Genomic DNA, 25379 nt, shown 5'->3' on the forward strand with positions numbered 1-25379 from the left:
TCCCCCGGATCCCATTCGCTGCTCAGGCCCGCGCGGCCCCGGAGGTGTCGGTCTTCGGCGCCCGCCGCCTCCCAACCCCCGCGGCCCAGGGGCCTCTGAAGCTCCTGCGGGCCTAGGCGCAGCGAAACTTGAGCGCCCAACTTGCCCGGCACCTGTCCGGTGCCCAAACCCAGCAGAAGCCAGGGAGGCGCGGTCGACCGGAGCGCCTCAGCCCCTCCCCTTCGCACTACCGAGGCCCCCCCTTTGACCCCACGCCAAGCCCTCGACCTTCCTGAGAGAGCAGACGAGCCACAGGCAGGCACACAGACAGACACACAGACACTCGCACGCACCCACGCCAAGGGAGACAGCTGGCCTGCGCAAGCTCCTGAGCCAGAGCCAGAGCGCCTGGGAGAGGCGGGGGCAAGACGAACGGGCCGGCGGCTGGCTGTCAGGAGATCCAGAGGCAGAAATACATGAAGATTCCGAGACAGACTCCAAGACGGCAAGAGGAGATACACACACACACACACACACGCACACACACACACACTTGAGTGTGGTCTTTGGAAATACTTGTGTTCGTAGTTGCTGGGTTGAGCCCAACTTTAATACAACCCATGGACTGCGGCCCCTCAGGCTCCTCTCTCCGTGGCATTTCCCAGGCGAGGATACTGGGAGTGGGTCGCCATTTCCTTCTCCGGCGGGATCTTCCCGACCCAGGGATCAAACCCCAGTCTCCTGCGCACGGATGCCTTGCCATCTGAACCAGGACATTGCTAATTCCCTAGGCAAAATACAAAGAATAGAGCTCGTGTTCTACTAAATGGAAAGATGATTTCAAAAACAGAAGCTGTCCTTTGTTGGTATCTGTGAATCTTTATGTAGTTTTCGTTGATTTTTACTGTTAAGGCTAACTGAACAAGGCAAGAGAGAAACCCCAGAATTGAAAAGCAATTGACGGTTTTGAAAGAAACATGTGCAGGTGAAGCTCTCTTCCTTTTTGAGAGATGCTTAAATGCAAAATCTTGATTCAACACATATGACTTTTGTGCACTTTCTTTCAAATCTCCATGACAAAACCCTAAGGCGTCCAGGAAGAAAGGAGTAGAGGGGCAGACAAAAAGAGCAACCTTTCCCCTTGGTGCCATCGCAACCAGCTGCTTAGTTCCTTCATCTCAAGGACTATCATCTGGGCTTCTCTGGTTTGTCTGATTCTTGTTTCGGGGACCGTTTCTCGTCACAAGGCTGTCAACAGTGGGGGTGGGGGTGTGTGTGTGTGGGGGGGGGGAGCCCTTCTTTCCATTCCACATGAGACCCAGTGGACAATCCAGGCCCTGCCCACTGCATTGAGTGTGCAGCAACAATATCAACGGTAATGCGGGTGAACAACACGTATTCCTGGAATGCACTCCGTTGGCTACTGACTGTGTGTGGTGGTGGTCTGGAACCTAGACCTGGAAGCTTTCTGGATGATTGCAAATGACACCAAAGTCTGAGGACGATGGAAGATCTTCACATTTCTGCAAGAGCCACACACCTCCAGAAGGAACCACAAGACTTGCCTGAAATGGTCAAGGTATAAGTCTTGGACTCAACGTTGGAAGGTCTCCACCTTTGCTATGGAAGTCAAACGATCTTTCTTTGAAATGAAAATGGAGCATACTGAACGTTCACATGCTTCTAGAGCATTTGAAAAGCCCTAACTTGTAGAAATCTGCTGTACGAGTTCCTTGAAAGCAAGAACCTCTAGGTATGGATATGTCTTCATGCCTTAGATTGTGCCTCGAATATAGTGTACACATCAACCCAGGAAAGGAAAGAATTGACTCGCCAAATAGACAAAGAGATCAAAAGTGCCGAGCCAAGTGACCCCTTGAGGCGTCCAAGAGCTTTTCTGTCTTTCACACACTAAGTAAATACTGAGCACCTACGATGAGCTAGGAGGCATGTAATAAGTTTCAGGGAATAGAAGGCGGAGAGAAGAAGACACAGAGTTCCTGCTTTCACTGAGACGACTCTAATGATACATCACAGGCAGATCCTTTGAGAACCTATAGAGGGGCCTCTTCCCTCACCACAAAACCTGGGTGTCAGGGAAGGCTTTCCAGAGGCACCATTTCGTTGAGGTCCATAGGTTGAACCTAGGTAAACCAGGGTTGAGATGCAGGAAGAATTTCAGGCAGGGAAAATAGCATCTTGGAAGGCTAGGTGACCAGGGAAACTTAGGACATTCAAGAAACGAAAAATGCCCTATGGGATGGAAGCCAAAGAGTGCAGAGGGCATTCCAGGCAAAAGACATCAGAGAAGAACGTGAGGAGCAAGCCTGAAGGGAAGTGGTCGTATCTTCAATATGCTGGGAAAATACGAGAGCCGTTGGAGCAGGGAGGTGACAGCATTGCATCTGCATTTCCAAAAGGTCATCTTGCTCCACATCACTAATGATTGGAGAGGCTCAACTCCAAACTCCAAGGAGGGACCACTTCACATGAGTCCGATTGGGCCTCACTGCGATGTCTGTCAATAACCAGTGCTGGAGAAGATGTGGAGCAAAGGGAACTCTCCTCCACGGTGAGTAGGAATGGGCATGGGTAGAGCCGGTATGGAAAAGAATATGGAGGTTCCCGAAGGAACTAAAAGTGGAAGTAGCGTATGGTTCAGCAGTCCGACTCCCAGGCATAGATACACCCACGGTATAAGTGAACAAGATAGATGCCCCGTTTGGGCACATCTGTCTGTGCGTGCGTGCGCACATGCGCATGCGCGATGGCCTGCGAGGCAGGGGGTGGGGCGGGGGCTGGGGCTCTGGCTGGAGTCCGTGCAAGCCCCGGGATTGCCTGAGGCAAGCCAAAGGTGCCCCAGATGGAGACGGGACTGCCGGTCGTCGGGTGTCCTGGAAGCCGAATGCGAATGCGGAGGGGCTCGCGGGCCGCGCGGAGGCAACCCAGGTCTGCAGCGGGAGTCGGGGGCCCCGGCCAGCCGCTCCCCGCGGCCCGGGAGGGGCTGGGGCTGCGGGGGGGATCCAAGAATCGGGACGCGCGGCGGGGGCTAAAGGACCTCTTCTGGTAGGCAAAAAGCCTCGAGCACCCGGGATTCCCAGGTGGTCTCCCATCCAAGATCCTAACCAGGCCCGACCCTGCTTAGCTTCCGAGATCAGACGAGATCGGGCGCCTTCAGGCTGATAGGGCCGGAGCCGGAGGCGCTTGGCGCGGGGCGCCCTAAGAGCCTTGGGCTTCGCCTCCCTTTCGCTCTGCCCTGCAGGTCGGGCCAACGGGCCGCACCTCTCGTCGGGGGGCGTGCTGTACTTGAGCCGCAAGACCGGCGACCGGACTCCGGCCTGCTGACGCCGGCCCGCCCCCCGAACACCGCCAATACCAGACCAGCAAGCGCCTGGCCGGGCCCGGGGGCCCGAGGGTCTTCCAGGAGCCCCCATTGACCGGGAGGGCGTGCGTGCGTGCGTGCGCGCGGGGCCTGGGGGCTGGGCTGAGGGGTGCGGAGGTCTCGGCGCCCTCCCACCCGCGGCAACTCCAGACCCGGCCGCGCTGGCTGAGCGGGGCCTCCCCCGGATCCCATTCGCTGCTCAGGCCCGCGCGGCCCCGGAGGTGTCGGTCTTCGGCGCCCGCCGCCTCCCAACCCCCGCGGCCCAGGGGCCTCTGAAGCTCCTGCGGGCCTAGGCGCAGCGAAACTTGAGCGCCCAACTTGCCCGGCACCTGTCCGGTGCCCAAACCCAGCAGAAGCCAGGGAGGCGCGGTCGACCGGAGCGCCTCAGCCCCTCCCCTTCGCACTACCGAGGCCCCCCCTTTGACCCCACGCCAAGCCCTCGACCTTCCTGAGAGAGCAGACGAGCCACAGGCAGGCACACAGACAGACACACAGACACTCGCACGCACCCACGCCAAGGGAGACAGCTGGCCTGCGCAAGCTCCTGAGCCAGAGCCAGAGCGCCTGGGAGAGGCGGGGGCAAGACGAACGGGCCGGCGGCTGGCTGTCAGGAGATCCAGAGGCAGAAATACATGAAGATTCCGAGACAGACTCCAAGACGGCAAGAGGAGATACACACACACACACACACACGCACACACACACACACTTGAGTGTGGTCTTTGGAAATACTTGTGTTCGTAGTTGCTGGGTTGAGCCCAACTTTAATACAACCCATGGACTGCGGCCCCTCAGGCTCCTCTCTCCGTGGCATTTCCCAGGCGAGGATACTGGGAGTGGGTCGCCATTTCCTTCTCCGGCGGGATCTTCCCGACCCAGGGATCAAACCCCAGTCTCCTGCGCACGGATGCCTTGCCATCTGAACCAGGACATTGCTAATTCCCTAGGCAAAATACAAAGAATAGAGCTCGTGTTCTACTAAATGGAAAGATGATTTCAAAAACAGAAGCTGTCCTTTGTTGGTATCTGTGAATCTTTATGTAGTTTTCGTTGATTTTTACTGTTAAGGCTAACTGAACAAGGCAAGAGAGAAACCCCAGAATTGAAAAGCAATTGACGGTTTTGAAAGAAACATGTGCAGGTGAAGCTCTCTTCCTTTTTGAGAGATGCTTAAATGCAAAATCTTGATTCAACACATATGACTTTTGTGCACTTTCTTTCAAATCTCCATGACAAAACCCTAAGGCGTCCAGGAAGAAAGGAGTAGAGGGGCAGACAAAAAGAGCAACCTTTCCCCTTGGTGCCATCGCAACCAGCTGCTTAGTTCCTTCATCTCAAGGACTATCATCTGGGCTTCTCTGGTTTGTCTGATTCTTGTTTCGGGGACCGTTTCTCGTCACAAGGCTGTCAACAGTGGGGGTGGGGGTGTGTGTGTGTGGGGGGGGGGAGCCCTTCTTTCCATTCCACATGAGACCCAGTGGACAATCCAGGCCCTGCCCACTGCATTGAGTGTGCAGCAACAATATCAACGGTAATGCGGGTGAACAACACGTATTCCTGGAATGCACTCCGTTGGCTACTGACTGTGTGTGGTGGTGGTCTGGAACCTAGACCTGGAAGCTTTCTGGATGATTGCAAATGACACCAAAGTCTGAGGACGATGGAAGATCTTCACATTTCTGCAAGAGCCACACACCTCCAGAAGGAACCACAAGACTTGCCTGAAATGGTCAAGGTATAAGTCTTGGACTCAACGTTGGAAGGTCTCCACCTTTGCTATGGAAGTCAAACGATCTTTCTTTGAAATGAAAATGGAGCATACTGAACGTTCACATGCTTCTAGAGCATTTGAAAAGCCCTAACTTGTAGAAATCTGCTGTACGAGTTCCTTGAAAGCAAGAACCTCTAGGTATGGATATGTCTTCATGCCTTAGATTGTGCCTCGAATATAGTGTACACATCAACCCAGGAAAGGAAAGAATTGACTCGCCAAATAGACAAAGAGATCAAAAGTGCCGAGCCAAGTGACCCCTTGAGGCGTCCAAGAGCTTTTCTGTCTTTCACACACTAAGTAAATACTGAGCACCTACGATGAGCTAGGAGGCATGTAATAAGTTTCAGGGAATAGAAGGCGGAGAGAAGAAGACACAGAGTTCCTGCTTTCACTGAGACGACTCTAATGATACATCACAGGCAGATCCTTTGAGAACCTATAGAGGGGCCTCTTCCCTCACCACAAAACCTGGGTGTCAGGGAAGGCTTTCCAGAGGCACCATTTCGTTGAGGTCCATAGGTTGAACCTAGGTAAACCAGGGTTGAGATGCAGGAAGAATTTCAGGCAGGGAAAATAGCATCTTGGAAGGCTAGGTGACCAGGGAAACTTAGGACATTCAAGAAACGAAAAATGCCCTATGGGATGGAAGCCAAAGAGTGCAGAGGGCATTCCAGGCAAAAGACATCAGAGAAGAACGTGAGGAGCAAGCCTGAAGGGAAGTGGTCGTATCTTCAATATGCTGGGAAAATACGAGAGCCGTTGGAGCAGGGAGGTGACAGCATTGCATCTGCATTTCCAAAAGGTCATCTTGCTCCACATCACTAATGATTGGAGAGGCTCAACTCCAAACTCCAAGGAGGGACCACTTCACATGAGTCCGATTGGGCCTCACTGCGATGTCTGTCAATAACCAGTGCTGGAGAAGATGTGGAGCAAAGGGAACTCTCCTCCACGGTGAGTAGGAATGGGCATGGGTAGAGCCGGTATGGAAAAGAATATGGAGGTTCCCGAAGGAACTAAAAGTGGAAGTAGCGTATGGTTCAGCAGTCCGACTCCCAGGCATAGATACACCCACGGTATAAGTGAACAAGATAGATGCCCCGTTTGGGCACATCTGTCTGTGCGTGCGTGCGCACATGCGCATGCGCGATGGCCTGCGAGGCAGGGGGTGGGGCGGGGGCTGGGGCTCTGGCTGGAGTCCGTGCAAGCCCCGGGATTGCCTGAGGCAAGCCAAAGGTGCCCCAGATGGAGACGGGACTGCCGGTCGTCGGGTGTCCTGGAAGCCGAATGCGAATGCGGAGGGGCTCGCGGGCCGCGCGGAGGCAACCCAGGTCTGCAGCGGGAGTCGGGGGCCCCGGCCAGCCGCTCCCCGCGGCCCGGGAGGGGCTGGGGCTGCGGGGGGGATCCAAGAATCGGGACGCGCGGCGGGGGCTAAAGGACCTCTTCTGGTAGGCAAAAAGCCTCGAGCACCCGGGATTCCCAGGTGGTCTCCCATCCAAGATCCTAACCAGGCCCGACCCTGCTTAGCTTCCGAGATCAGACGAGATCGGGCGCCTTCAGGCTGATAGGGCCGGAGCCGGAGGCGCTTGGCGCGGGGCGCCCTAAGAGCCTTGGGCTTCGCCTCCCTTTCGCTCTGCCCTGCAGGTCGGGCCAACGGGCCGCACCTCTCGTCGGGGGGCGTGCTGTACTTGAGCCGCAAGACCGGCGACCGGACTCCGGCCTGCTGACGCCGGCCCGCCCCCCGAACACCGCCAATACCAGACCAGCAAGCGCCTGGCCGGGCCCGGGGGCCCGAGGGTCTTCCAGGAGCCCCCATTGACCGGGAGGGCGTGCGTGCGTGCGTGCGCGCGGGGCCTGGGGGCTGGGCTGAGGGGTGCGGAGGTCTCGGCGCCCTCCCACCCGCGGCAACTCCAGACCCGGCCGCGCTGGCTGAGCGGGGCCTCCCCCGGATCCCATTCGCTGCTCAGGCCCGCGCGGCCCCGGAGGTGTCGGTCTTCGGCGCCCGCCGCCTCCCAACCCCCGCGGCCCAGGGGCCTCTGAAGCTCCTGCGGGCCTAGGCGCAGCGAAACTTGAGCGCCCAACTTGCCCGGCACCTGTCCGGTGCCCAAACCCAGCAGAAGCCAGGGAGGCGCGGTCGACCGGAGCGCCTCAGCCCCTCCCCTTCGCACTACCGAGGCCCCCCCTTTGACCCCACGCCAAGCCCTCGACCTTCCTGAGAGAGCAGACGAGCCACAGGCAGGCACACAGACAGACACACAGACACTCGCACGCACCCACGCCAAGGGAGACAGCTGGCCTGCGCAAGCTCCTGAGCCAGAGCCAGAGCGCCTGGGAGAGGCGGGGGCAAGACGAACGGGCCGGCGGCTGGCTGTCAGGAGATCCAGAGGCAGAAATACATGAAGATTCCGAGACAGACTCCAAGACGGCAAGAGGAGATACACACACACACACACACACGCACACACACACACACTTGAGTGTGGTCTTTGGAAATACTTGTGTTCGTAGTTGCTGGGTTGAGCCCAACTTTAATACAACCCATGGACTGCGGCCCCTCAGGCTCCTCTCTCCGTGGCATTTCCCAGGCGAGGATACTGGGAGTGGGTCGCCATTTCCTTCTCCGGCGGGATCTTCCCGACCCAGGGATCAAACCCCAGTCTCCTGCGCACGGATGCCTTGCCATCTGAACCAGGACATTGCTAATTCCCTAGGCAAAATACAAAGAATAGAGCTCGTGTTCTACTAAATGGAAAGATGATTTCAAAAACAGAAGCTGTCCTTTGTTGGTATCTGTGAATCTTTATGTAGTTTTCGTTGATTTTTACTGTTAAGGCTAACTGAACAAGGCAAGAGAGAAACCCCAGAATTGAAAAGCAATTGACGGTTTTGAAAGAAACATGTGCAGGTGAAGCTCTCTTCCTTTTTGAGAGATGCTTAAATGCAAAATCTTGATTCAACACATATGACTTTTGTGCACTTTCTTTCAAATCTCCATGACAAAACCCTAAGGCGTCCAGGAAGAAAGGAGTAGAGGGGCAGACAAAAAGAGCAACCTTTCCCCTTGGTGCCATCGCAACCAGCTGCTTAGTTCCTTCATCTCAAGGACTATCATCTGGGCTTCTCTGGTTTGTCTGATTCTTGTTTCGGGGACCGTTTCTCGTCACAAGGCTGTCAACAGTGGGGGTGGGGGTGTGTGTGTGTGGGGGGGGGGAGCCCTTCTTTCCATTCCACATGAGACCCAGTGGACAATCCAGGCCCTGCCCACTGCATTGAGTGTGCAGCAACAATATCAACGGTAATGCGGGTGAACAACACGTATTCCTGGAATGCACTCCGTTGGCTACTGACTGTGTGTGGTGGTGGTCTGGAACCTAGACCTGGAAGCTTTCTGGATGATTGCAAATGACACCAAAGTCTGAGGACGATGGAAGATCTTCACATTTCTGCAAGAGCCACACACCTCCAGAAGGAACCACAAGACTTGCCTGAAATGGTCAAGGTATAAGTCTTGGACTCAACGTTGGAAGGTCTCCACCTTTGCTATGGAAGTCAAACGATCTTTCTTTGAAATGAAAATGGAGCATACTGAACGTTCACATGCTTCTAGAGCATTTGAAAAGCCCTAACTTGTAGAAATCTGCTGTACGAGTTCCTTGAAAGCAAGAACCTCTAGGTATGGATATGTCTTCATGCCTTAGATTGTGCCTCGAATATAGTGTACACATCAACCCAGGAAAGGAAAGAATTGACTCGCCAAATAGACAAAGAGATCAAAAGTGCCGAGCCAAGTGACCCCTTGAGGCGTCCAAGAGCTTTTCTGTCTTTCACACACTAAGTAAATACTGAGCACCTACGATGAGCTAGGAGGCATGTAATAAGTTTCAGGGAATAGAAGGCGGAGAGAAGAAGACACAGAGTTCCTGCTTTCACTGAGACGACTCTAATGATACATCACAGGCAGATCCTTTGAGAACCTATAGAGGGGCCTCTTCCCTCACCACAAAACCTGGGTGTCAGGGAAGGCTTTCCAGAGGCACCATTTCGTTGAGGTCCATAGGTTGAACCTAGGTAAACCAGGGTTGAGATGCAGGAAGAATTTCAGGCAGGGAAAATAGCATCTTGGAAGGCTAGGTGACCAGGGAAACTTAGGACATTCAAGAAACGAAAAATGCCCTATGGGATGGAAGCCAAAGAGTGCAGAGGGCATTCCAGGCAAAAGACATCAGAGAAGAACGTGAGGAGCAAGCCTGAAGGGAAGTGGTCGTATCTTCAATATGCTGGGAAAATACGAGAGCCGTTGGAGCAGGGAGGTGACAGCATTGCATCTGCATTTCCAAAAGGTCATCTTGCTCCACATCACTAATGATTGGAGAGGCTCAACTCCAAACTCCAAGGAGGGACCACTTCACATGAGTCCGATTGGGCCTCACTGCGATGTCTGTCAATAACCAGTGCTGGAGAAGATGTGGAGCAAAGGGAACTCTCCTCCACGGTGAGTAGGAATGGGCATGGGTAGAGCCGGTATGGAAAAGAATATGGAGGTTCCCGAAGGAACTAAAAGTGGAAGTAGCGTATGGTTCAGCAGTCCGACTCCCAGGCATAGATACACCCACGGTATAAGTGAACAAGATAGATGCCCCGTTTGGGCACATCTGTCTGTGCGTGCGTGCGCACATGCGCATGCGCGATGGCCTGCGAGGCAGGGGGTGGGGCGGGGGCTGGGGCTCTGGCTGGAGTCCGTGCAAGCCCCGGGATTGCCTGAGGCAAGCCAAAGGTGCCCCAGATGGAGACGGGACTGCCGGTCGTCGGGTGTCCTGGAAGCCGAATGCGAATGCGGAGGGGCTCGCGGGCCGCGCGGAGGCAACCCAGGTCTGCAGCGGGAGTCGGGGCCCCGGCCAGCCGCTCCCCGCGGCCCGGGAGGGGCTGGGGCTGCGGGGGGGATCCAAGAATCGGGACGCGCGGCGGGGGCTAAAGGACCTCTTCTGGTAGGCAAAAAGCCTCGAGCACCCGGGATTCCCAGGTGGTCTCCCATCCAAGATCCTAACCAGGCCCGACCCTGCTTAGCTTCCGAGATCAGACGAGATCGGGCGCCTTCAGGCTGATAGGGCCGGAGCCGGAGGCGCTTGGCGCGGGGCGCCCTAAGAGCCTTGGGCTTCGCCTCCCTTTCGCTCTGCCCTGCAGGTCGGGCCAACGGGCCGCACCTCTCGTCGGGGGGCGTGCTGTACTTGAGCCGCAAGACCGGCGACCGGACTCCGGCCTGCTGACGCCGGCCCGCCCCCCGAACACCGCCAATACCAGACCAGCAAGCGCCTGGCCGGGCCCGGGGGCCCGAGGGTCTTCCAGGAGCCCCCATTGACCGGGAGGGCGTGCGTGCGTGCGTGCGCGCGGGGCCTGGGGGCTGGGCTGAGGGGTGCGGAGGTCTCGGCGCCCTCCCACCCGCGGCAACTCCAGACCCGGCCGCGCTGGCTGAGCGGGGCCTCCCCCGGATCCCATTCGCTGCTCAGGCCCGCGCGGCCCCGGAGGTGTCGGTCTTCGGCGCCCGCCGCCTCCCAACCCCCGCGGCCCAGGGGCCTCTGAAGCTCCTGCGGGCCTAGGCGCAGCGAAACTTGAGCGCCCAACTTGCCCGGCACCTGTCCGGTGCCCAAACCCAGCAGAAGCCAGGGAGGCGCGGTCGACCGGAGCGCCTCAGCCCCTCCCCTTCGCACTACCGAGGCCCCCCCTTTGACCCCACGCCAAGCCCTCGACCTTCCTGAGAGAGCAGACGAGCCACAGGCAGGCACACAGACAGACACACAGACACTCGCACGCACCCACGCCAAGGGAGACAGCTGGCCTGCGCAAGCTCCTGAGCCAGAGCCAGAGCGCCTGGGAGAGGCGGGGGCAAGACGAACGGGCCGGCGGCTGGCTGTCAGGAGATCCAGAGGCAGAAATACATGAAGATTCCGAGACAGACTCCAAGACGGCAAGAGGAGATACACACACACACACACACACGCACACACACACACACTTGAGTGTGGTCTTTGGAAATACTTGTGTTCGTAGTTGCTGGGTTGAGCCCAACTTTAATACAACCCATGGACTGCGGCCCCTCAGGCTCCTCTCTCCGTGGCATTTCCCAGGCGAGGATACTGGGAGTGGGTCGCCATTTCCTTCTCCGGCGGGATCTTCCCGACCCAGGGATCAAACCCCAGTCTCCTGCGCACGGATGCCTTGCCATCTGAACCAGGACATTGCTAATTCCCTAGGCAAAATACAAAGAATAGAGCTCGTGTTCTACTAAATGGAAAGATGATTTCAAAAACAGAAGCTGTCCTTTGTTGGTATCTGTGAATCTTTATGTAGTTTTCGTTGATTTTTACTGTTAAGGCTAACTGAACAAGGCAAGAGAGAAACCCCAGAATTGAAAAGCAATTGACGGTTTTGAAAGAAACATGTGCAGGTGAAGCTCTCTTCCTTTTTGAGAGATGCTTAAATGCAAAATCTTGATTCAACACATATGACTTTTGTGCACTTTCTTTCAAATCTCCATGACAAAACCCTAAGGCGTCCAGGAAGAAAGGAGTAGAGGGGCAGACAAAAAGAGCAACCTTTCCCCTTGGTGCCATCGCAACCAGCTGCTTAGTTCCTTCATCTCAAGGACTATCATCTGGGCTTCTCTGGTTTGTCTGATTCTTGTTTCGGGGACCGTTTCTCGTCACAAGGCTGTCAACAGTGGGGGTGGGGGTGTGTGTGTGTGGGGGGGGGGAGCCCTTCTTTCCATTCCACATGAGACCCAGTGGACAATCCAGGCCCTGCCCACTGCATTGAGTGTGCAGCAACAATATCAACGGTAATGCGGGTGAACAACACGTATTCCTGGAATGCACTCCGTTGGCTACTGACTGTGTGTGGTGGTGGTCTGGAACCTAGACCTGGAAGCTTTCTGGATGATTGCAAATGACACCAAAGTCTGAGGACGATGGAAGATCTTCACATTTCTGCAAGAGCCACACACCTCCAGAAGGAACCACAAGACTTGCCTGAAATGGTCAAGGTATAAGTCTTGGACTCAACGTTGGAAGGTCTCCACCTTTGCTATGGAAGTCAAACGATCTTTCTTTGAAATGAAAATGGAGCATACTGAACGTTCACATGCTTCTAGAGCATTTGAAAAGCCCTAACTTGTAGAAATCTGCTGTACGAGTTCCTTGAAAGCAAGAACCTCTATGTATGGATATGTCTTCATGCCTTAGATTGTGCCTCGAATATAGTGTACACATCAACCCAGGAAAGGAAAGAATTGACTCGCCAAATAGACAAAGAGATCAAAAGTGCCGAGCCAAGTGACCCCTTGAGGCGTCCAAGAGCTTTTCTGTCTTTCACACACTAAGTAAATACTGAGCACCTACGATGAGCTAGGAGGCATGTAATAAGTTTCAGGGAATAGAAGGCGGAGAGAAGAAGACACAGAGTTCCTGCTTTCACTGAGACGACTCTAATGATACATCACAGGCAGATCCTTTGAGAACCTATAGAGGGGCCTCTTCCCTCACCACAAAACCTGGGTGTCAGGGAAGGCTTTCCAGAGGCACCATTTCGTTGAGGTCCATAGGTTGAACCTAGGTAAACCAGGGTTGAGATGCAGGAAGAATTTCAGGCAGGGAAAATAGCATCTTGGAAGGCTAGGTGACCAGGGAAACTTAGGACATTCAAGAAACGAAAAATGCCCTATGGGATGGAAGCCAAAGAGTGCAGAGGGCATTCCAGGCAAAAGACATCAGAGAAGAACGTGAGGAGCAAGCCTGAAGGGAAGTGGTCGTATCTTCAATATGCTGGGAAAATACGAGAGCCGTTGGAGCAGGGAGGTGACAGCATTGCATCTGCATTTCCAAAAGGTCATCTTGCTCCACATCACTAATGATTGGAGAGGCTCAACTCCAAACTCCAAGGAGGGACCACTTCACATGAGTCCGATTGGGCCTCACTGCGATGTCTGTCAATAACCAGTGCTGGAGAAGATGTGGAGCAAAGGGAACTCTCCTCCACGGTGAGTAGGAATGGGCATGGGTAGAGCCGGTATGGAAAAGAATATGGAGGTTCCCGAAGGAACTAAAAGTGGAAGTAGCGTATGGTTCAGCAGTCCGACTCCCAGGCATAGATACACCCACGGTATAAGTGAACAAGATAGATGCCCCGTTTGGGCACATCTATCTGTGCGTGCGTGCGCACATGCGCATGCGCGATGGCCTGCGAGGCAGGGGGTGGGGCGGGGGCTGGGGCTCTGGCTGGAGTCCGTGCAAGCCCCGGGATTGCCTGAGGCAAGCCAAAGGTGCCCCAGATGGAGACGGGACTGCCGGTCGTCGGGTGTCCTGGAAGCCGAATGCGAATGCGGAGGGGCTCGCGGGCCGCGCGGAGGCAACCCAGGTCTGCAGCGGGAGTCGGGGCCCCGGCCAGCCGCTCCCCGCGGCCCGGGAGGGGCTGGGGCTGCGGGGGGGATCCAAGAATCGGGACGCGCGGCGGGGGCTAAAGGACCTCTTCTGGTAGGCAAAAAGCCTCGAGCACCCGGGATTCCCAGGTGGTCTCCCATCCAAGATCCTAACCAGGCCCGACCCTGCTTAGCTTCCGAGATCAGACGAGATCGGGCGCCTTCAGGCTGATAGGGCCGGAGCCGGAGGCGCTTGGCGCGGGGCGCCCTAAGAGCCTTGGGCTTCGCCTCCCTTTCGCTCTGCCCTGCAGGTCGGGCCAACGGGCCGCACCTCTCGTCGGGGGGCGTGCTGTACTTGAGCCGCAAGACCGGCGACCGGACTCCGGCCTGCTGACGCCGGCCCGCCCCCCGAACACCGCCAATACCAGACCAGCAAGCGCCTGGCCGGGCCCGGGGGCCCGAGGGTCTTCCAGGAGCCCCCATTGACCGGGAGGGCGTGCGTGCGTGCGTGCGCGCGGGGCCTGGGGGCTGGGCTGAGGGGTGCGGAGGTCTCGGCGCCCTCCCACCCGCGGCAACTCCAGACCCGGCCGCGCTGGCTGAGCGGGGCCTCCCCCGGATCCCATTCGCTGCTCAGGCCCGCGCGGCCCCGGAGGTGTCGGTCTTCGGCGCCCGCCGCCTCCCAACCCCCGCGGCCCAGGGGCCTCTGAAGCTCCTGCGGGCCTAGGCGCAGCGAAACTTGAGCGCCCAACTTGCCCGGCACCTGTCCGGTGCCCAAACCCAGCAGAAGCCAGGGAGGCGCGGTCGACCGGAGCGCCTCAGCCCCTCCCCTTCGCACTACCGAGGCCCCCCCTTTGACCCCACGCCAAGCCCTCGACCTTCCTGAGAGAGCAGACGAGCCACAGGCAGGCACACAGACAGACACACAGACACTCGCACGCACCCACGCCAAGGGAGACAGCTGGCCTGCGCAAGCTCCTGAGCCAGAGCCAGAGCGCCTGGGAGAGGCGGGGGCAAGACGAACGGGCCGGCGGCTGGCTGTCAGGAGATACAGAGGCAGAAATACATGAAGATTCCGAGACAGACTCCAAGACGGCAAGAGGAGATACACACACACACACACACGCACACACACACACACTTGAGTGTGGTCTTTGGAAATACTTGTGTTCGTAGTTGCTGGGTTGAGCCCAACTTTAATACAACCCATGGACTGCGGCCCCTCAGGCTCCTCTCTCCGTGGCATTTCCCAGGCGAGGATACTGGGAGTGGGTCGCCATTTCCTTCTCCGGCGGGATCTTCCCGACCCAGGGATCAAACCCCAGTCTCCTGCGCACGGATGCCTTGCCATCTGAACCAGGACATTGCTAATTCCCTAGGCAAAATACAAAGAATAGAGCTCGTGTTCTACTAAATGGAAAGATGATTTCAAAAACAGAAGCTGTCCTTTGTTGGTATCTTTGAATCTTTATGTAGTTTTCGTTGATTTTTACTGTTAAGGCTAACTGAACAAGGCAAGAGAGAAACCCCAGAATTGAAAAGCAATTGACGGTTTTGAAAGAAACATGTGCAGGTGAAGCTCTCTTCCTTTTTGAGAGATGCTTAAATGCAAAATCTTGATTCAACACATATGACTTTTGTGCACTTTCTTTCAAATCTCCATGACAAAACCCTAAGGCGTCCAGGAAGAAAGGAGTAGAGGGGCAGACAAAAAGAGCAACCTTTCCCCTTGGTGCCATCGCAACCAGCTGCTTAGTTCCTTCATCTCAAGGACTATCATCTGGGCTTCTCTGGTTTGTCTGATTCTTGTTTCGGGGACCGTTTCTCGTCACAAGGCTGTCAACAGTGGGGGTGGGGGTGTGTGTGTGTGGGGGGGGGAGCCCTTCTTTCCATTCCACATGAGACCCAGTGGACAATCCAGGCCCTGCCCACTGCATTGAGTGTGCAGCAACAATATCAACGGTAATGCGGGTGAACAACACGTATTCCTGGAATGCACTCCGTTGGCTACTGACTGTGTGTGGTGGTGGTCTGGAACCTAGACCTGGAAGCTTTCTGGATGATTGCAAATGACACCAAAGTCTGAGGACGATGGAAGATCTTCACATTTCTGCAAGAGCCACACACCTCCAGAAGGAACCACAAGACTTGCCTGAAATGGTCAAGGTATAAGTCTTGGACTCAACGTTGGAAGGTCTCCACCTTTGCTATGGAAGTCAAACGATCTTTCTTTGAAATGAAAATGGAGCATACTGAACGTTCACATGCTTCTAGAGCATTTGAAAAGCCCTAACTTGTAGAAATCTGCTGTACGAGTTCCTTGAAAGCAAGAACCTCTATGTATGGATATGTCTTCATGCCTTAGATTGTGCCTCGAATATAGTGTACACATCAACCCAGGAAAGGAAAGAATTGACTCGCCAAATAGACAAAGAGATCAAAAGTGCCGAGCCAAGTGACCCCTTGAGGCGTCCAAGAGCTTTTCTGTCTTTCACACACTAAGTAAATACTGAGCACCTACGATGAGCTAGGAGGCATGTAATAAGTTTCAGGGAATAGAAGGCGGAGAGAAGAAGACACAGAGTTCCTGCTTTCACTGAGACGACTCTAATGATACATCACAGGCAGATCCTTTGAGAACCTATAGAGGGGCCTCTTCCCTCACCACAAAACCTGGGTGTCAGGGAAGGCTTTCCAGAGGCACCATTTCGTTGAGGTCCATAGGTTGAACCTAGGTAAACCAGGGTTGAGATGCAGGAAGAATTTCAGGCAGGGAAAATAGCATCTTGGAAGGCTAGGTGACCAGGGAAACTTAGGACATTCAAGAAACGAAAAATGCCCTATGGGATGGAAGCCAAAGAGTGCAGAGGGCATTCCAGGCAAAAGACATCAGAGAAGAACGTGAGGAGCAAGCCTGAAGGGAAGTGGTCGTATCTTCAATATGCTGGGAAAATACGAGAGCCGTTGGAGCAGGGAGGTGACAGCATTGCATCTGCATTTCCAAAAGGTCATCTTGCTCCACATCACTAATGATTGGAGAGGCTCAACTCCAAACTCCAAGGAGGGACCACTTCACATGAGTCCGATTGGGCCTCACTGCGATGTCTGTCAATAACCAGTGCTGGAGAAGATGTGGAGCAAAGGGAACTCTCCTCCACGGTGAGTAGGAATGGGCATGGGTAGAGCCGGTATGGAAAAGAATATGGAGGTTCCCGAAGGAACTAAAAGTGGAAGTAGCGTATGGTTCAGCAGTCCGACTCCCAGGCATAGATACACCCACGGTATAAGTGAACAAGATAGATGCCCCGTTTGGGCACATCTATCTGTGCGTGCGTGCGCACATGCGCATGCGCGATGGCCTGCGAGGCAGGGGGTGGGGCGGGGGCTGGGGCTCTGGCTGGAGTCCGTGCAAGCCCCGGGATTGCCTGAGGCAAGCCAAAGGTGCCCCAGATGGAGACGGGACTGCCGGTCGTCGGGTGTCCTGGAAGCCGAATGCGAATGCGGAGGGGCTCGCGGGCCGCGCGGAGGCAACCCAGGTCTGCAGCGGGAGTCGGGGCCCCGGCCAGCCGCTCCCCGCGGCCCGGGAGGGGCTGGGGCTGCGGGGGGGATCCAAGAATCGGGACGCGCGGCGGGGGCTAAAGGACCTCTTCTGGTAGGCAAAAAGCCTCGAGCACCCGGGATTCCCAGGTGGTCTCCCATCCAAGATCCTAACCAGGCCCGACCCTGCTTAGCTTCCGAGATCAGACGAGATCGGGCGCCTTCAGGCTGATAGGGCCGGAGCCGGAGGCGGTTGGCGCGGGGCGCCCTAAGAGCCTTGGGCTTCGCCTCCCTTTCGCTCTGCCCTGCAGGTCGGGCCAACGGGCCGCACCTCTCGTCGGGGGGCGTGCTGTACTTGAGCCGCAAGACCGGCGACCGGACTCCGGCCTGCTGACGCCGGCCCGCCCCCCGAACACCGCCAATACCAGACCAGCAAGCGCCTGGCCGGGCCCGGGGGCCCGAGGGTCTTCCAGGAGCCCCCATTGACCGGGAGGGCGTGCGTGCGTGCGTGCGCGCGGGGCCTGGGGGCTGGGCTGAGGGGTGCGGAGGTCTCGGCGCCCTCCCACCCGCGGCAACTCCAGACCCGGCCGCGCTGGCTGAGCGGGGCCTCCCCCGGATCCCATTCGCTGCTCAGGCCCGCGCGGCCCCGGAGGTGTCGGTCTTCGGCGCCCGCCGCCTCCCAACCCCCGCGGCCCAGGGGCCTCTGAAGCTCCTGCGGGCCTAGGCGCAGCGAAACTTGAGCGCCCAACTTGCCCGGCACCTGTCCGGTGCCCAAACCCAGCAGAAGCCAGGGAGGCGCGGTCGACCGGAGCGCCTCAGCCCCTCCCCTTCGCACTACCGAGGCCCCCCCTTTGACCCCACGCCAAGCCCTCGACCTTCCTGAGAGAGCAGACGAGCCACAGGCAGGCACACAGACAGACACACAGACACTCGCACGCACCCACGCCAAGGGAGACAGCTGGCCTGCGCAAGCTCCTGAGCCAGAGCCAGAGCGCCTGGGAGAGGCGGGGGCAAGACGAACGGGCCGGCGGCTGGCTGTCAGGAGATACAGAGGCAGAAATACATGAAGATTCCGAGACAGACTCCAAGACGGCAAGAGGAGATACACACACACACACACACACGCACACACACACACACTTGAGTGTGGTCTTTGGAAATACTTGTGTTCGTAGTTGCTGGGTTGAGCCCAACTTTAATACAACCCATGGACTGCGGCCCCTCAGGCTCCTCTCTCCGTGGCATTTCCCAGGCGAGGATACTGGGAGTGGGTCGCCATTTCCTTCTCCGGCGGGATCTTCCCGACCCAGGGATCAAACCCCAGTCTCCTGCGCACGGATGCCTTGCCATCTGAACCAGGACATTGCTAATTCCCTAGGCAAAATACAAAGAATAGAGCTCGTGTTCTACTAAATGGAAAGATGATTTCAAAAACAGAAGCTGTCCTTTGTTGGTATCTTTGAATCTTTATGTAGTTTTCGTTGATTTTTACTGTTAAGGCTAACTGAACAAGGCAAGAGAGAAACCCCAGAATTGAAAAGCAATTGACGGTTTTGAAAGAAACATGTGCAGGTGAAGCTCTCTTCCTTTTTGAGAGATGCTTAAATGCAAAATCTTGATTCAACACATATGACTTTTGTGCACTTTCTTTCAAATCTCCATGACAAAACCCTAAGGCGTCCAGGAAGAAAGGAGTAGAGGGGCAGACAAAAAGAGCAACCTTTCCCCTTGGTGCCATCGCAACCAGCTGCTTAGTTCCTTCATCTCAAGGACTATCATCTGGGCTTCTCTGGTTTGTCTGATTCTTGTTTCGGGGACCGTTTCTCGTCACAAGGCTGTCAACAGTGGGGGTGGGGGTGTGTGTGTGTGGGGGGGGGAGCCCTTCTTTCCATTCCACATGAGACCCAGTGGACAATCCAGGCCCTGCCCACTGCATTGAGTGTGCAGCAACAATATCAACGGTAATGCGGGTGAACAACACGTATTCCTGGAATGCACTCCGTTGGCTACTGACTGTGTGTGGTGGTGGTCTGGAACCTAGACCTGGAAGCTTTCTGGATGATTGCAAATGACACCAAAGTCTGAGGACGATGGAAGATCTTCACATTTCTGCAAGAGCCACACACCTCCAGAAGGAACCACAAGACTTGCCTGAAATGGTCAAGGTATAAGTCTTGGACTCAACGTTGGAAGGTCTCCACCTTTGCTATGGAAGTCAAACGATCTTTCTTTGAAATGAAAATGGAGCATACTGAACGTTCACATGCTTCTAGAGCATTTGAAAAGCCCTAACTTGTAGAAATCTGCTGTACGAGTTCCTTGAAAGCAAGAACCTCTATGTATGGATATGTCTTCATGCCTTAGATTGTGCCTCGAATATAGTGTACACATCAACCCAGGAAAGGAAAGAATTGACTCGCCAAATAGACAAAGAGATCAAAAGTGCCGAGCCAAGTGACCCCTTGAGGCGTCCAAGAGCTTTTCTGTCTTTCACACACTAAGTAAATACTGAGCACCTACGATGAGCTAGGAGGCATGTAATAAGTTTCAGGGAATAGAAGGCGGAGAGAAGAAGACACAGAGTTCCTGCTTTCACTGAGACGACTCTAATGATACATCACAGGCAGATCCTTTGAGAACCTATAGAGGGGCCTCTTCCCTCACCACAAAACCTGGGTGTCAGGGAAGGCTTTCCAGAGGCACCATTTCGTTGAGGTCCATAGGTTGAACCTAGGTAAACCAGGGTTGAGATGCAGGAAGAATTTCAGGCAGGGAAAATAGCATCTTGGAAGGCTAGGTGACCAGGGAAACTTAGGACATTCAAGAAACGAAAAATGCCCTATGGGATGGAAGCCAAAGAGTGCAGAGGGCATTCCAGGCAAAAGACATCAGAGAAGAACGTGAGGAGCAAGCCTGAAGGGAAGTGGTCGTATCTTCAATATGCTGGGAAAATACGAGAGCCGTTGGAGCAGGGAGGTGACAGCATTGCATCTGCATTTCCAAAAGGTCATCTTGCTCCACATCACTAATGATTGGAGAGGCTCAACTCCAAACTCCAAGGAGGGACCACTTCACATGAGTCCGATTGGGCCTCACTGCGATGTCTGTCAATAACCAGTGCTGGAGAAGATGTGGAGCAAAGGGAACTCTCCTCCACGGTGAGTAGGAATGGGCATGGGTAGAGCCGGTATGGAAAAGAATATGGAGGTTCCCGAAGGAACTAAAAGTGGAAGTAGCGTATGGTTCAGCAGTCCGACTCCCAGGCATAGATACACCCACGGTATAAGTGAACAAGATAGATGCCCCGTTTGGGCACATCTATCTGTGCGTGCGTGCGCACATGCGCATGCGCGATGGCCTGCGAGGCAGGGGGTGGGGCGGGGGCTGGGGCTCTGGCTGGAGTCCGTGCAAGCCCCGGGATTGCCTGAGGCAAGCCAAAGGTGCCCCAGATGGAGACGGGACTGCCGGTCGTCGGGTGTCCTGGAAGCCGAATGCGAATGCGGAGGGGCTCGCGGGCCGCGCGGAGGCAACCCAGGTCTGCAGCGGGAGTCGGGGCCCCGGCCAGCCGCTCCCCGCGGCCCGGGAGGGGCTGGGGCTGCGGGGGGGATCCAAGAATCGGGACGCGCGGCGGGGGCTAAAGGACCTCTTCTGGTAGGCAAAAAGCCTCGAGCACCCGGGATTCCCAGGTGGTCTCCCATCCAAGATCCTAACCAGGCCCGACCCTGCTTAGCTTCCGAGATCAGACGAGATCGGGCGCCTTCAGGCTGATAGGGCCGGAGCCGGAGGCGGTTGGCGCGGGGCGCCCTAAGAGCCTTGGGCTTCGCCTCCCTTTCGCTCTGCCCTGCAGGTCGGGCCAACGGGCCGCACCTCTCGTCGGGGGGCGTGCTGTACTTGAGCCGCAAGACCGGCGACCGGACTCCGGCCTGCTGACGCCGGCCCGCCCCCCGAACACCGCCAATACCAGACCAGCAAGCGCCTGGCCGGGCCCGGGGGCCCGAGGGTCTTCCAGGAGCCCCCATTGACCGGGAGGGCGTGCGTGCGTGCGTGCGCGCGGGGCCTGGGGGCTGGGCTGAGGGGTGCGGAGGTCTCGGCGCCCTCCCACCCGCGGCAACTCCAGACCCGGCCGCGCTGGCTGAGCGGGGCCTCCCCCGGATCCCATTCGCTGCTCAGGCCCGCGCGGCCCCGGAGGTGTCGGTCTTCGGCGCCCGCCGCCTCCCAACCCCCGCGGCCCAGGGGCCTCTGAACCTCCTGCGGGCCTAGGCGCAGCGAAACTTGAGCGCCCAACTTGCCCGGCACCTGTCCGGTGCCCAAACCCAGCAGAAGCCAGGGAGGCGCGGTCGACCGGAGCGCCTCAGCCCCTCCCCTTCGCACTACCGAGGCCCCCCCTTTGACCCCACGCCAAGCCCTCGACCTTCCTGAGAGAGCAGACGAGCCACAGGCAGGCACACAGACAGACACACAGACACTCGCACGCACCCACGCCAAGGGAGACAGCTGGCCTGCGCAAGCTCCTGAGCCAGAGCCAGAGCGCCTGGGAGAGGCGGGGGCAAGACGAACGGGCCGGCGGCTGGCTGTCAGGAGATACAGAGGCAGAAATACATGAAGATTCCGAGACAGACTCCAAGACGGCAAGAGGAGATACACACACACACACACACACGCACACACACACACACTTGAGTGTGGTCTTTGGAAATACTTGTGTTCGTAGTTGCTGGGTTGAGCCCAACTTTAATACAACCCATGGACTGCGGCCCCTCAGGCTCCTCTCTCCGTGGCATTTCCCAGGCGAGGATACTGGGAGTGGGTTGCCATTTCCTTCTCCGGCGGGATCTTCCCGACCCAGGGATCAAACCCCAGTCTCCTGCGCGCGGATGCCTTGCCATCTGAACCAGGACATTGCTAATTCCCTAGGCAAAATACAAAGAATAGAGCTCGTGTTCTACTAAATGGAAAGATGATTTCAAAAACAGAAGCTGTCCTTTGTTGGTATCTTTGAATCTTTATGTAGTTTTCGTTGATTTTTACTGTTAAGGCTAACTGAACAAGGCAAGAGAGAAACCCCAGAATTGAAAAGCAATTGACGGTTTTGAAAGAAACATGTGCAGGTGAAGCTCTCTTCCTTTTTGAGAGATGGTTAAATGCAAAATCTTGATTCAACACATATGACTTTTGTGCACTTTCTTTCAAATCTCCATGACAAAACCCTAAGGCGTCCAGGAAGAAAGGAGTAGAGGGGCAGACAAAAAGAGCAACCTTTCCCCTTGGTGCCATCGCAACCAGCTGCTTAGTTCCTTCATCTCAAGGACTATCATCTGGGCTTCTCTGGTTTGTCTGATTCTTGTTTCGGGGACCGTTTCTCGTCACAAGGCTGTCAACAGTGGGGGTGGGGTGTGTGTGTGTGGGGGGGGGAGCCCTTCTTTCCATTCCACATGAGACCCAGTGGACAATCCAGGCCCTGCCCACTGCATTGAGTGTGCAGCAACAATATCAACGGTAATGCGGGTGAACAACACGTATTCCTGGAATCCACTCCGTTGGCTACTGACTGTGTGTGGTGGTGGTCTGGAACCTAGACCTGGAAGCTTTCTGGATGATTGCAAATGACACCAAAGTCTGAGGACGATGGAAGATCTTCACATTTCTGCAAGAGCCACACACCTCCAGAAGGAACCACAAGACTTGCCTGAAATGGTCAAGGTATAAGTCTTGGACTCAACGTTGGAAGGTCTCCACCTTTGCTATGGAAGTCAAACGATCTTTCTTTGAAATGAAAATGGAGCATACTGAACGTTCACATGCTTCTAGAGCATTTGAAAAGCCCTAACTTGTAGAAATCTGCTGTACGAGTTCCTTGAAAGCAAGAACCTCTATGTATGGATATGTCTTCATGCCTTAGATTGTGCCTCGAATATAGTGTACACATCAACCCAGGAAAGGAAAGAATTGACTCGCCAAATAGACAAAGAGATCAAAAGTGCCGAGCCAAGTGACCCCTTGAGGCGTCCAAGAGCTTTTCTGTCTTTCACACACTAAGTAAATACTGAGCACCTACGATGAGCTAGGAGGCATGTAATAAGTTTCAGGGAATAGAAGGCGGAGAGAAGAAGACACAGAGTTCCTGCTTTCACTGAGACGACTCTAATGATACATCACAGGCAGATCCTTTGAGAACCTATAGAGGGGCCTCTTCCCTCACCACAAAACCTGGGTGTCAGGGAAGGCTTTCCAGAGGCACCATTTCGTTGAGGTCCATAGGTTGAACCTAGGTAAACCAGGGTTGAGATGCAGGAAGAATTTCAGGCAGGGAAAATAGCATCTTGGAAGGCTAGGTGACCAGGGAAACTTAGGACATTCAAGAAACGAAAAATGCCCTATGGGATGGAAGCCAAAGAGTGCAGAGGGCATTCCAGGCAAAAGACATCAGAGAAGAACGTGAGGAGCAAGCCTGAAGGGAAGTGGTCGTATCTTCAATATGCTGGGAAAATACGAGAGCCGTTGGAGCAGGGAGGTGACAGCATTGCATCTGCATTTCCAAAAGGTCATCTTGCTCCACATCACTAATGATTGGAGAGGCTCAACTCCAAACTCCAAGGAGGGACCACTTCACATGAGTCCGATTGGGCCTCACTGCGATGTCTGTCAATAACCAGTGCTGGAGAAGATGTGGAGCAAAGGGAACTCTCCTCCACGGTGAGTAGGAATGGGCGTGGGTAGAGCCGGTATGGAAAAGAATATGGAGGTTCCCGAAGGAACTAAAAGTGGAAGTAGCGTATGGTTCAGCAGTCCGACTCCCAGGCATAGATACACCCACGGTATAAGTGAACAAGATAGATGCCCCGTTTGGGCACATCTATCTGTGCGTGCGTGCGCACATGCGCATGCGCGATGGCCTGCGAGGCAGGGGGTGGGGCGGGGGCTGGGGCTCTGGCTGGAGTCCGTGCAAGCCCCGGGATTGCCTGAGGCAAGCCAAAGGAGCCCCAGATGGAGACGGGACTGCCGGTCGTCGGGTGTCCTGGAAGCCGAATGCGAATGCGGAGGGGCTCGCGGGCCGCGCGGAGGCAACCCAGGTCTGCAGCGGGAGTCGGGGCCCCGGCCAGCCGCTCCCCGCGGCCCGGGAGGGGCTGGGGCTGCGGGGGGGATCCAAGAATCGGGACGCGCGGCGGGGGCTAAAGGACCTCTTCTGGTAGGCAAAAAGCCTCGAGCACCCGGGATTCCCAGGTGGTCTCCCATCCAAGATCCTAACCAGGCCCGACCCTGCTTAGCTTCCGAGATCAGACGAGATCGGGCGCCTTCAGGCTGATAGGGCCGGAGCCGGAGGCGGTTGGCGCGGGGCGCCCTAAGAGCCTTGGGCTTCGCCTCCCTTTCGCTCTGCCCTGCAGGTCGGGCCAACGGGCCGCACCTCTCGTCGCGGGGCGTGCTGTACTTGAGCCGCACGACCCGCGACCGGACTCCAGCCTGCTGACGCCGGCCCGCCCCCCGAACACCGCCAACACCAGACCAGCAAGCGCCTGGCCGGGCCCGGGGGCCCGAGGGGCTTCCAGGACCCCCCATTGACCGGGAGGGCGTGCGTGCGTGCGTGCGCGCGGGGCCTGGGGGCTGGGCTGAGGGGTGCGGAGGTCTCGGCGCCCTCCCACCCGCGGCCACTCCAGACCCGGCCGCGCTCGCTGAGCGGGGCCTCCCCCGATCCCATTCGCTGCTCAGGCCCGCGCGGCCCCGGAGGTGTCGGTCTTCGGCGCCCGCCGCCTCCCAACCCCCGCGGCCCAGGGGCCTCTGAACCTCCTGCGGGCCTAGGCGCAGCGAAACTTGAGCGCCCAACTTGCCCGGCACCTGTCCGGTGCCCAAACCCACCAGAAGCCAGGGAGGCGCGGTCGACCGGAGCGCCTCAGCCCCTCCCCTTCGCACTACCGAGGCCCCCCCTTTGCCCCCACGCCAAGCCCTCGACCTTCCTGAGAGAGCAGACGAGCCACAGGCAGGCACACAGACAGACACACAGACACTCGCACGCACCCACGCCAAGGGAGACAGCTGGCCTGCGCAAGCTCCTCAGCCAGAGCCAGAGCGCCTGGGAGAGGCCGGGGCCAGACGAACGGGCCGGCGGCTGGCTGTCAGGAGATACAGAGGCAGAAATACATGAAGATTCCGAGACAGACTCCAAGACGGCAAGAGGAGATACACACACACACACACACACACACACACACACACACACTTGAGTGTGGTCTTTGGAAATACTTGTGTTCGTAGTTGCTGGGTTGAGCCCAACTTTAATACAACCCATGGACTGCGGCCCATCAGGCTCC

General features: G+C 56.4%; 7 pseudogenes; all 7 read right to left on the bottom strand.

Annotated features, from left to right (window-relative positions):
• Window positions 1-3055: 3055 nt before the first annotated feature.
• On the bottom strand, window positions 3056-3175 carry LOC113889004 (annotated as a pseudogene).
• Window positions 3176-6593: 3418 nt separating this feature from the next.
• Window positions 6594-6713, bottom strand: LOC113888991 (annotated as a pseudogene).
• Window positions 6714-10130: 3417 nt separating this feature from the next.
• On the bottom strand, window positions 10131-10250 carry LOC113888992 (annotated as a pseudogene).
• A 3417-nt stretch (window positions 10251-13667) lies between these two features.
• LOC113888993 lies at window positions 13668-13787 on the bottom strand (annotated as a pseudogene).
• A 3414-nt stretch (window positions 13788-17201) lies between these two features.
• LOC113888994 lies at window positions 17202-17321 on the bottom strand (annotated as a pseudogene).
• A 3416-nt stretch (window positions 17322-20737) lies between these two features.
• Window positions 20738-20857, bottom strand: LOC113888995 (annotated as a pseudogene).
• A 3415-nt stretch (window positions 20858-24272) lies between these two features.
• Window positions 24273-24392, bottom strand: LOC113888996 (annotated as a pseudogene).
• Window positions 24393-25379: the final 987 nt, after the last annotated feature.

This window comes from Bos indicus x Bos taurus, unplaced genomic scaffold, assembly GCF_003369695.1.
Source record: "Bos indicus x Bos taurus breed Angus x Brahman F1 hybrid unplaced genomic scaffold, Bos_hybrid_MaternalHap_v2.0 tig00003406_arrow_arrow_obj, whole genome shotgun sequence".
Taxonomy (NCBI): Eukaryota; Metazoa; Chordata; class Mammalia; order Artiodactyla; family Bovidae; genus Bos; species Bos indicus x Bos taurus.